Source organism: Pieris napi, chromosome 24, assembly GCF_905475465.1.
Source record: "Pieris napi chromosome 24, ilPieNapi1.2, whole genome shotgun sequence".
Taxonomy (NCBI): domain Eukaryota; kingdom Metazoa; phylum Arthropoda; class Insecta; order Lepidoptera; family Pieridae; genus Pieris; species Pieris napi.
Genome location: NC_062257.1, coordinates 2,263,819 through 2,274,096, shown reverse-complemented (window position 1 = coordinate 2,274,096; position 10,278 = coordinate 2,263,819). Strand labels below are relative to the sequence as shown.

The 10,278-nt window shown below is 36.7% G+C and overlaps 1 protein-coding gene across 1 annotated transcript in view; it reads left to right on the top strand.

The window, feature by feature from the left end:
• The first annotated feature begins 473 nt into the window (after positions 1 to 473).
• LOC125061771 (cryptochrome-1-like) overlaps positions 474 to 10,278 on the top strand; it is a 213,317-nt gene continuing 203,512 nt past the window's right edge. Inside the window, exon 1 of the mRNA XM_047667370.1 lies at positions 474 to 641. The gene's annotated coding sequence lies outside the window, so the exon portion shown is untranslated. The remainder of the gene's footprint in view (positions 642 to 10,278) is intronic.

Sequence of the window (10,278 nt, the reverse complement as noted above, 5' to 3'; positions counted from 1 at the left end):
CCTCAGCCGCTACAGCTTTCATAATGCCTGTGCTTTGTTACAGCGGGTGGGGGCTGCTCTTCCTCCGCGCCTCCGATTATTTATATACACTCTAGGGGTAAGACAGACAAGACCACGTGGATAGTGGGGTGCTCTGATTCGGTTTTGGGTACTTTTTGGATATTAAAGTAAACACTTTATTCTAGTAAAAATTAAATAATATAGAAAGTTGCAAACAGTGAAATACAAGTACTAATTAGAAAATACAGACGAGTAGGTATCGATCATTTAAAAAAATTTCGGAACCCTATAATCTATCAACACGAAATTAGGTTAATTTCAATGTTGATTATTCTATAACTTTAAATTTCAAAAATGAGGAAATAATCGATAAATAAATAAAACGATTATTAACAATCGATAAATTAAAAACACGATTTTTTTAAGTAAACGTCACATCACTTATAACCAATAGAAAAGTAGAAAATGGCGGATTGTTTACAAATTTTAATACATTACACAAAACTTTAAATTTTTTATAAAAATATTAAGACGCGTTTCCGGAGCAAAACTCACTTGGAGGTGTTCCAATGAAGGTCCCCCGGACACTCCTAGATAATTAGTATCGTCAAAAACGTGAGGTGGTATTTAACACCCAACCCTTACTTTAAGGGTATTTATTATACAGTTATTGTAATATATAATTAATGGATAGGTAGAGGAGGTAGGGGTGGCCCTATGGGTGGTCCCCCAGAAGGGCCTCCCATGCATGACCCACATGAGCCCAGTGGTCCACGACCTATGCCTCAAGGAGCCCCTGCACCCACACCCTACAAACGAACAATTGGGCCACCACATGGAGGACTGGGGGAGCACCTAAACGCGAAGGTAGGTTTATTATACTTATACAGAATACCTTATACTGTATTCTTATTTATTTCATTAATTATTTATTGTACAATTCATCCGTGACACCTAGTCCTTTTTACAATAATTGCTTTGGCTATGTAGGTTATTGATATATAACTCTCATCCCTGAGGTCGCAGGTTCGATACCCAGCTGTGCAGCAATGGACTTACTGTCTATGTGCGCATTTAACATTTGCTCAAACGGTGAAGGAAACCGGCTTGCCTTAGATGAAAAAGTTTAAGGAGGCTGATCACCTCATCCAATAGGCAAGTGCCTATTAGATTGAAATGATCAAAAAACAGATGCAGAGATCTGAGGCCCAGACCTAAAATTGGTTGTAGTGCCACTGGTTTGTTGAATTTATATACCTTCAATTTATATTATCACTACATAACACACATTTTATCTAAATTGTAGTGGTATTTTAAAGACCCTAGTTATTGAATACATGTTAGTATTTAGTCTTATTGCCATCAACACATTGATTGGGTAAAAAGGTTGACGGATTCATCAGATAATTGTTGGTACAAACCCCCCTTATTAGGAGTCGCTCCTTAATTCGGAAAAATACATTCATGCAATATTCAACTTCTTTATGGCCCAATACAGCCTTACCATAACATATTATATATATATATCTAGGTTTGATGGCCCCCCTGGAGGTGGTGGTGGTGGTGGCAGACCCTCAGCGGGAGGTTACCAGCCACACAATCCAGCCCCACAGGCCAATGGATAAGCCACTGTAAGTAAACACAAATTTAATAAATATGAAATTTAACAAATTTAATAAATATGACATTTAACAAATTTAATAACTATGAAATTTAACAAATTTAATAAATATTAAATTTAACAAATTTAATAAATATTAAATTTAACAAATTTAATAAATATTAAATTTAACAAATTTAATAAATATTAAATTTAACAAATTTAATAAATAAAGAATATGAACCATTTATATAGTAGTTTGCGCTACTGTGCCACTTTCAACATCGGCTGTGTTTTTGTGCCAAATTAATTTTATAATCGTAAAGAGATCGTGAATTTAACTGTCAAAGACGTGCATTACGGCTCGCAACGTGTGGACAAAGTGAAATCAAGACACCTCACACCGGTGACCGGACTAATCAAACAGTGTTCAAAACAGCGAAAACAGAATACGCACATACAGTGAGTGACTGACCGTGACGGTGCAATACCAATTACCAGGACATTTGCCTTCGGAACTCTGTGATGAGTGGTTTTCAATTTGAAAGACTTAATTATCTACTATATAAAAATAAGTCGGGTTTTCCTTCCTGACGCTATAACTCCAGAACGCACGAACCGAGTTCCACGGTTTTGCATTCGTTTGAAAGGTCTCGGGAAAGAAAAGAAAAGAAAATTCAGGAAAAATCAAATTCAACAGAAAAGCGGGATCACCAAACGAAATGTTACATAAAACGAAGCCATCTGGTGGCGAAACGGAGTTCGCCGAGTTTGCTAGTAACCTATAAATAGTGAGTCATCTAACCGTCAAACACGAAAAACATTGCGTCAACACCGCCTCACGAAGAATACAGGTGCTGCCTCGTCGCACGGAAACTACGAGAAACTAACGCTGCCTACTGGGGAGTGGCAGAACTTCATCCGCTTTGAAATATTGAGCTCAGATATCCCTAAATTGCTCTGCACTTCTATTTATTTATTTATTTATTAACACTTCGTTGCATATACATTAATATAGTACAATTGACATAATTAAATAAAAAGGAGAGCAACTGGCGGCCTTATCGCTTTCGAGCGATCTCTTCCAGGCAACCACTGTGAGAAAAAATAGTATTAAATTACATAAGGCAAGAAGTGCAAAAATACATGTATTACATTTAGTTGTTTAGAAAAAGAAACTTATCAGGAACAAAAAACAAACTAAACTAATCAAGTATACATGAAAAAAAAACAATAATAATAATAAAAAGTGCACATGAATCATTTTTAATCTCCTAAATTAAGATCAGTCTCACGACAGTTGGTAGGTACCTATTATTAAAGTTAGGGATACGATGTGGACAGGTAATGTTTGTAAAGAGTTTTTAGTTCTAGTCTTGACAGTAGAGGGCGCAAAACTTAATTACCTTCATCGTGCAAGTGCCAAATTGAACCACTAGGGGTCACTACCAGTATACAGAAGAAATCAAATCAAGATCTCAATTATTTTACCTAACACAATGGACGAGGTTTTGGCGGCACTTTGCAAAATTCAACTTGAGCTGAACGAACAGAGGAAATTAATAAACAAAAATGGGGAAGAAGTGACAGAAAAAGTAACAACAAATATTTATAAAATTTTGAATGAATAACTCAGTATTATAGAAGAAAAACATGAAAACCTCAAGTTAAGAGTGGAAAGCCGAGAATAAAGAATCTGCTACTTATGGCGCGTCTAAACGGGCCATGTTTTGCTGCAATTGATGGCTGCACTGTTGGCAACTAATTAATAATAATAATAATAAAATATTTATTTGTTTTCTCTCACACAAAAAAAAAATACAGACACAAAATACAAATTTCAGCATTAACAGGCAAAATCTGTGTGAGAGACTGGCGACTGTACTAGGATACCTGTATTACAGATTGCCAGTCCCTCCGCATCCGGACCGAATGGAATTTAAGTAGGTACATCAATTTGATCGAGAAACTATTACAAATATTACAAATATACTCACATTTAAGTGGGTGTATGTGATGGTGCATGTATGGTTTAGTGTATGTAAGTGTTAATGTATGTATGTGTTAGTGAATTTATGACTTAGTGTATATATGTCTTAGTGAAGCATATATGAGCATGGGTGATAGTGTACCTATGTACTCGTATACATAACGTGTTAGTGCTAGGTATTAGCTGAGGACTACTAACAACTTCTCAGTCCCCTCGTAGTCTAGATTTTTAAGCCATTTGACTGTAGCTTTTTTACACTCATATTTAGTAAGCGGATATATGTTGATCAACCTGTTTATCTTGTTATATAGGTGACAGCCCATAAAACCAAAAAACCTTCTTGAGAAAGCTGTGGACCAACGGGTATCTGAGGTGCAGACTTTATATTTGCATCGTTTGTTGTCATTCAAAGAAGGATCATAGCGAGTTATGGAGTGTTGTTTGAGCACAGTGTTCAGTATAAATAGTTGACGAACACTCAACACGTCAGATAAAAGATATAGATCTTTGGTAGGGTAAAAAAATGGTTTAGAATAACTTACTTTCAATAACGCACGCTGAGCCCTTTCCAGTTTTATAAGATTAGTTTTACAAGCCCCTCCCCAGACAGTAACACAATAGCTTAAAACGGATTGGCAGAGGGATTGATAAACCACTTTAATTATCGATTTTTCAGCAATATTACGGAGATTCTTAAAGGTGAAGATAAGTTTCCGAGTTCGCGATAGTAGCAGGTCAATGTGGTAGTTAAAATTTAGCGTGCTATCAACAACGACACCTAGATACTTAGTATTGTTGGCAACAAAGATCTTTTGACAGTCACAAGAATCAGTATCAGAACATACATGAGCAGTTAAACCAAGGTTAGTACTAGAACCAGGAGTTTTTATATAGAACGGTATACATTTAGTTTTATTGACATTGATAGTTAGGGCATTCATTCTGAGCCATTTGTTAACAACGTCGAATCCTCTTTGAGCAATGTCGACAGTATCTTTCCAGCTATCACCATGAAACACAAGTGCAGTATCATCTGCAAATGTTATTATTTTACCATTTTGTAACTGGAGGTCACAAAGATCATTGATAAATGCCAGAAACAGTGTCGGATCTAAAACACTACCCTGTGGCACACCATAGCGTATCGGCAAATCGTCACTAACAATGTTGCCCACCCTTACTCTTTGCTGTCTATCACTCAAGTAGCTTTCAAATAGTTTAAGCTGCAAACCACGTATACCCAAAGCCTCCAATTTATCCAGCAGAATAGGACCAGCGACCGCGTCAAAAGCTTTTGCAATGTCCAAAAATACAGCTAAAATTTTATTTTTCTTATTTAGTTTTGTAACAATATGATCAGTTAATTGATGAACTGCGTCGCTTGTTGATGAACCCGGTCTGAATCCAAACTGTGAGCTGGAGAGTAGGTTATTACTTTCTAAATAATCGATGAGGCGTTTGTTTATCAATTTCTCAATGATTTTGGATAGGGTAGATAGTTTAGAAATAGGTCGGTAGTTACCGACACAATCTCTATTACCACCTTTAAAAACCGGAATTACTTCAGCTAGCTTGAATAGGTCCGGAAAGATCCCTGTAGAAAGAATCAAATTAAATATATATGTAAGTGGAGGGACTAAGATTTCATGATAACGTTTGAGAAAGGCTCCAGAAATATTATCTCTGCCCGCAGCACCGTCCTTCTTCAGTTGCAAGATAAGAGATTGAACTTCAACTTCATCAGTAGGTAGCATGACGAATGAGGACAGTGTAGGATTGATTGATGGTTTTTTATAACAGCTATTAGAATATGATTTTTCGGCAATATCCTTCCCGATAGAAACGAAATATTTATTAATGTTGTTGACTGAGACCATCGGGTCTAGTGGAGAGACCAATTCAAGTGCAGTGCTAGTTGTATTGTTAGAGTAGGTTAGTTGTTTGATAGTGTCCCAGAGAACTTTTGTATTAGTCTTAGTAGCTTTAAGTAGGCGGTTGCTCTCATAAGTATTTTTAATATTTTTTAAGTGAGTTGCAAAAATTTCTATACCTCTTGTAAGTTAACGTTAATATTTCGTTACTAGGATTTTTTCTTGATTTTTGATGTAGTTTGTCACGATGCTTTACACATCTTAGTAGACCTGCAGTCATCCAAGGCCTCTTGATCCTTTTACGATTTGGGATGGTTAAAGTTTTCGTATTTGCTTTAATTACAGTGTCAAGCGCAGTCAGAAGAAATGCTGTTGCCTCATTGGGATCAGTCATTTTATATACAAGGCTTAGATTTAAGTTCTTCATAGCATCGTCCAAAGACGGGTAATCAATCTTTTTCAGAGATGAGTATTTGTCAGTCATAGTGCTACGTTCAAGTTTCAGAATTAAAGTGTCGTGATCCGTGACTGAGGTTTCAGCAACATAACAAAAGACGCGATAAGAACATTTTAATATTACATGGTCAAGACAAGTCCTGCCATGAGTTGGAAATATGTGGGCTGGCAATAAACCGTGAGAAGCCAACATATTCAAATACGTTGAAGAATTAACATCCTTATTGTTATCCAATATATCAATATTGATATCACCTATCAGAACTTTATGTGGACTACTAATCTCAGAAAGAAGTTTGTCAAGAGATACCAAAAACCGTTGAACATCTTTGTAACCAGGTGGTCTATATACTGCAATTAGTGTTACATTATCCTCAAGGTTAATCAGTAAACAGTTGGCATCACAAAGGTCAGGCTCGGATATAACTAATTTCAAATGTTTTTTGTAAAATACTACAACTCCTTCATTCTGTGTGAAGTTTTTCTCGGTTAGAGCAGAGTTGTATCCCTCAAGAGATGGGAAGTTACGATTATTATGCAGCCAACATTCCGTTAAGATTATTAAGTCCCAATCAGTCCTGGATCTAAACAATAAGGTTTGAAAATCAGAAAAGTTACGATTTATACTACGAATGTTTTGATGGATAATTTTTAGACACTTATTCGGGCAGTTCATAAGTCTCTGGCAGTCCTCTATGTCACAAAGAGAAGATTGTGCAACATCAAGTTTATCGATATCATTTATAATTGCATTAGTTTTATCGAATTTTATTTATTGAGTCCGCAACTATGGTAAGACAAAAAGGCACGCGGTACAGCACAACCCTACGAGGATTCCACAATCCCGGGGACAACGCCACACAAATGAGACCAACACAATACACATACACACGGCACGAAAACAGACTGAGATAGTTGTTAACAGTTACATTCTTTCTATGAGTACACTTTGTATAAATTGAGTGCAAGTGATGTATAATTTCAGTGAGTGTGTGAATATAGGTTAAAATAAGTGTAAGAGCAAATACAAATTCAAACGAAAATACATTATAGACTAAACGAGAACTTAACATGAAAAAATTGACTAAGGTAATTTTATTACTAGCAAGACTAAAGTAAATCAATAGAAATAAATAACAATATACAGTTAATTGGCAATATAGGTTAATGAGAAAGCAGTTACATGCAATGAGTCATGATTCCTTTGCCAGCTGAGATAAGCATTTTTCTGATTGGATTAAAATCGGTCTACCAGTCGAATCCTTACGCAAAAGTATTCTTCCATTTGAATGCCAGCACGAGTAGTTATGTTTCTTGGCAAATTGACGGGTTTCAAACATAAGTTTTCTTTGAGATGGACCTAGATGTTCGTCAATGTAAAGTGGAGTCTTTATTCCTGGCAAACCGATAGTATGAGTATTGAGCTTCTCAGAAACCGGCCTTCCTTTGTTAAAGTTTCGCAGCTTAGTCAATAAATCATTTTTAGCATTAACACTCGTAAATTCAACAACAACAGGTCTTGATACTCCTGGTCTACCCGGCAGCCGATACAAGTCACGTACAACACTCCTATTTATATCGACATCCACAGCTTTGCCGATGACAGAAAGGGTCGAGAGTAAGTTGTCAAACTTTTCGTTTTCAGAAATCGGGATATTGCGAATCTCCAGAGTTGCATCTCTTGTACGAAACTGTATATCCTGGATATGCGATTCTAAGTTTTTTATGGCATTTTTATTATTTTTTTGGTTAGTTTCAATTTCCTTTACTCTGTCATTGGTCTCCTCCTGAAACTTGTTAATAAATTCTATTCCTTTTTCTATTTCTGAGTTAGACTTCTTTATTTCCTGGAATTCAGTTTTTATATTGGATAATTCAGAAAATAATTTGTTTAAGGTGTCATTTAGAGTGGACTTCCATTCACGTAGGTTTCGTTCTTGATCCTCTCTCCATTCAGAAAGCATTTTCAGGACATCCGCTCTTAAGTCGCTACTTTCGGAACTAGAATGAGCATTCGGGGAAGAGGTCTCCATTCGTTGTCGCTTGGAGCGCGTTGTTATATTGGTGTCACCCTTGGCAATACAGCCCGCACTCGTCATCGGAGACTTCGAAAGATCAGACTCCGATCGGGAACAAGACATCACAGAAGTGTTACGAGGGGGTGAGCGTAGGATATTGGGCATATCTTCAATGAACCCAGAGTTCAATATCGCAAAGCAACAATAGACAATCGCACCAGTTGATCGTAGTAGGTATAACAGCTTTGTAGTACCGTAGCAAATCACAAGCGTCGTAGTCTAACTTACGTCATTAGCCGAATGTGATGTAGAATTTCGACTCGCCGGCACTCAACCGTTTGGTGTAATGGCAAACAACAGCGCTCACTTCACAGCTTATCCAAGAAGAGGCACGGGTTCAAAACCACAAAAGTCCAAACAGTTCAATTTAGTATTTTAATTTAAGATTTTAAATTTAAATTTCTCACAAAACTCAACACAGTGGACACGTCCAAGCGCTTCCGCGGTCCGGAGGGGAGAGGTTGAGAATTGTCCGGCCATTAGAAAAATATTTTAATGCAGCTGATGGCCGAACAATCTATGGCTGGGCAATGTGTTGCAATATGTCTGCAATAGTATGGCCCATGATGCAGACTCCTAAACGGGCCACACAAACCGGCAACAATGGCTGACGAAATCACACTTGTCCCAGCAGCTTATATTGTTTTAAAAAATAAACAGAAGAAGAAGAGATTGTGGATTCGACCTTACTTAAATAGGCATGAAACTGTAGACAATTTGAGTCTAGAAATAAGTCTTGATAATAAATTATTCAAGAACTAGAATGTCAAAAGCAGTAATTTTTAGCATAGTAATCTAACGTCAAATACAGCTGATCGCAAAACACAGAATATAGCAACAGGCACACTTCACTCATAGCAAACGTCATGTCGCGTAGAAAAGGATACACTATGCCATAACAAAGAGAGTGACTGAAACAACAATAGAACTGGCTGTGCAATATTGCAGTTGAATTCGATAGCCTAGCGATCGTCCGGCCACCCATCGGGGCAACAACGGCTATATGTGGCTATACAAAACATGTTTGGCTATATGGCCGGGACATTACTACAATATTGCATAGTGTGGCTGCTATTGTTTGCAATGTTGCCGGCCACAGTGTTGCAGCCATCAATTGCAGCAAAACATGGCCCGTTTAGACGCGCCATTAGAAAAACATGCAAAACAACGGAATGTAGTATTTTTTTGGACTGCCAGACGAAGAGAACTCCTACTCTAACTTAGAAAATTACACAACAGACTTCATACATAAATACTTCCCAACAAAAATAGATTATAAAGACCTTGAAGCCATCAAAAGACTGGGAAAAAGTCTGATAAACCGCGACCGGATGCTTCAAACATCAGATGTGCCTCCTGCCTGTTTGTTCCCTTTTCTATAAGAAATATTTAGACAGTTAATTTCAAGGGAAACAAATTCTTTAATTGACAATGTCATTCCATATATTATGAGATATTCAATTTACTAGTTTAGGTATTTTGTTAATAAAAAATTGGCACGTTCTATTTCCAATACATACAAAGTTTTTTCATAAACATAATATGTTAATATTTATCATACTATGATGAGACTGTTTTGATAGGAATTGCCGTCTGATATATAGCTGCAGATATAAACAACAGTACTGATAGTTGAAAAATAAACAATAAAAAGAGAAAATAGATAGACCTGGTATTCACAATATATACCTCGCAGCTCCTATCAAGGAGGCAGTTACTCATCTCCGGCTCCAGCGCCAGCTTCGACGGGATACAATTCGGGCTACGGCTCTAACTATGGCTACTCAACAGGCCAAGGGGGATATGAAAATGATAGTTACAGGTAATTATAATATAATAGATGTTTATTGGAAATTCCATCTCACACTTCATCCTTCTTAGGAAATTCATTCACGATCTCCGCCATTAAGTTGTGGAATACGCTGCCCGACTCCGTACGATTGGCTACCTCTCTTTCATCTTTTAAAACTCTTCTGTATAATCATTTCTTAACCTTATCCTATCCTGATCAATCGTGACTTGTATAAATCTTGTTTCCTTTTACACACTATTTGCTGTCCATGTATTTGTAAGATTAGCTTTTAAGTTTTTAGTCTGTTGTTAATATTTTTTTTTGTATTACAAGAGTAGAGTTTGTATTATTAGAAAACTGTTCTCTGCAGTGTCATCTTTCTTAATAAATTGTCTCCAATACAAAAACTTCATAAGTCCAAGTGTCCAGTCTGGTGTGTTGACAATTTAGAGAATATACACAAATCCGGGAAGTGGAATACAATTTCTTTC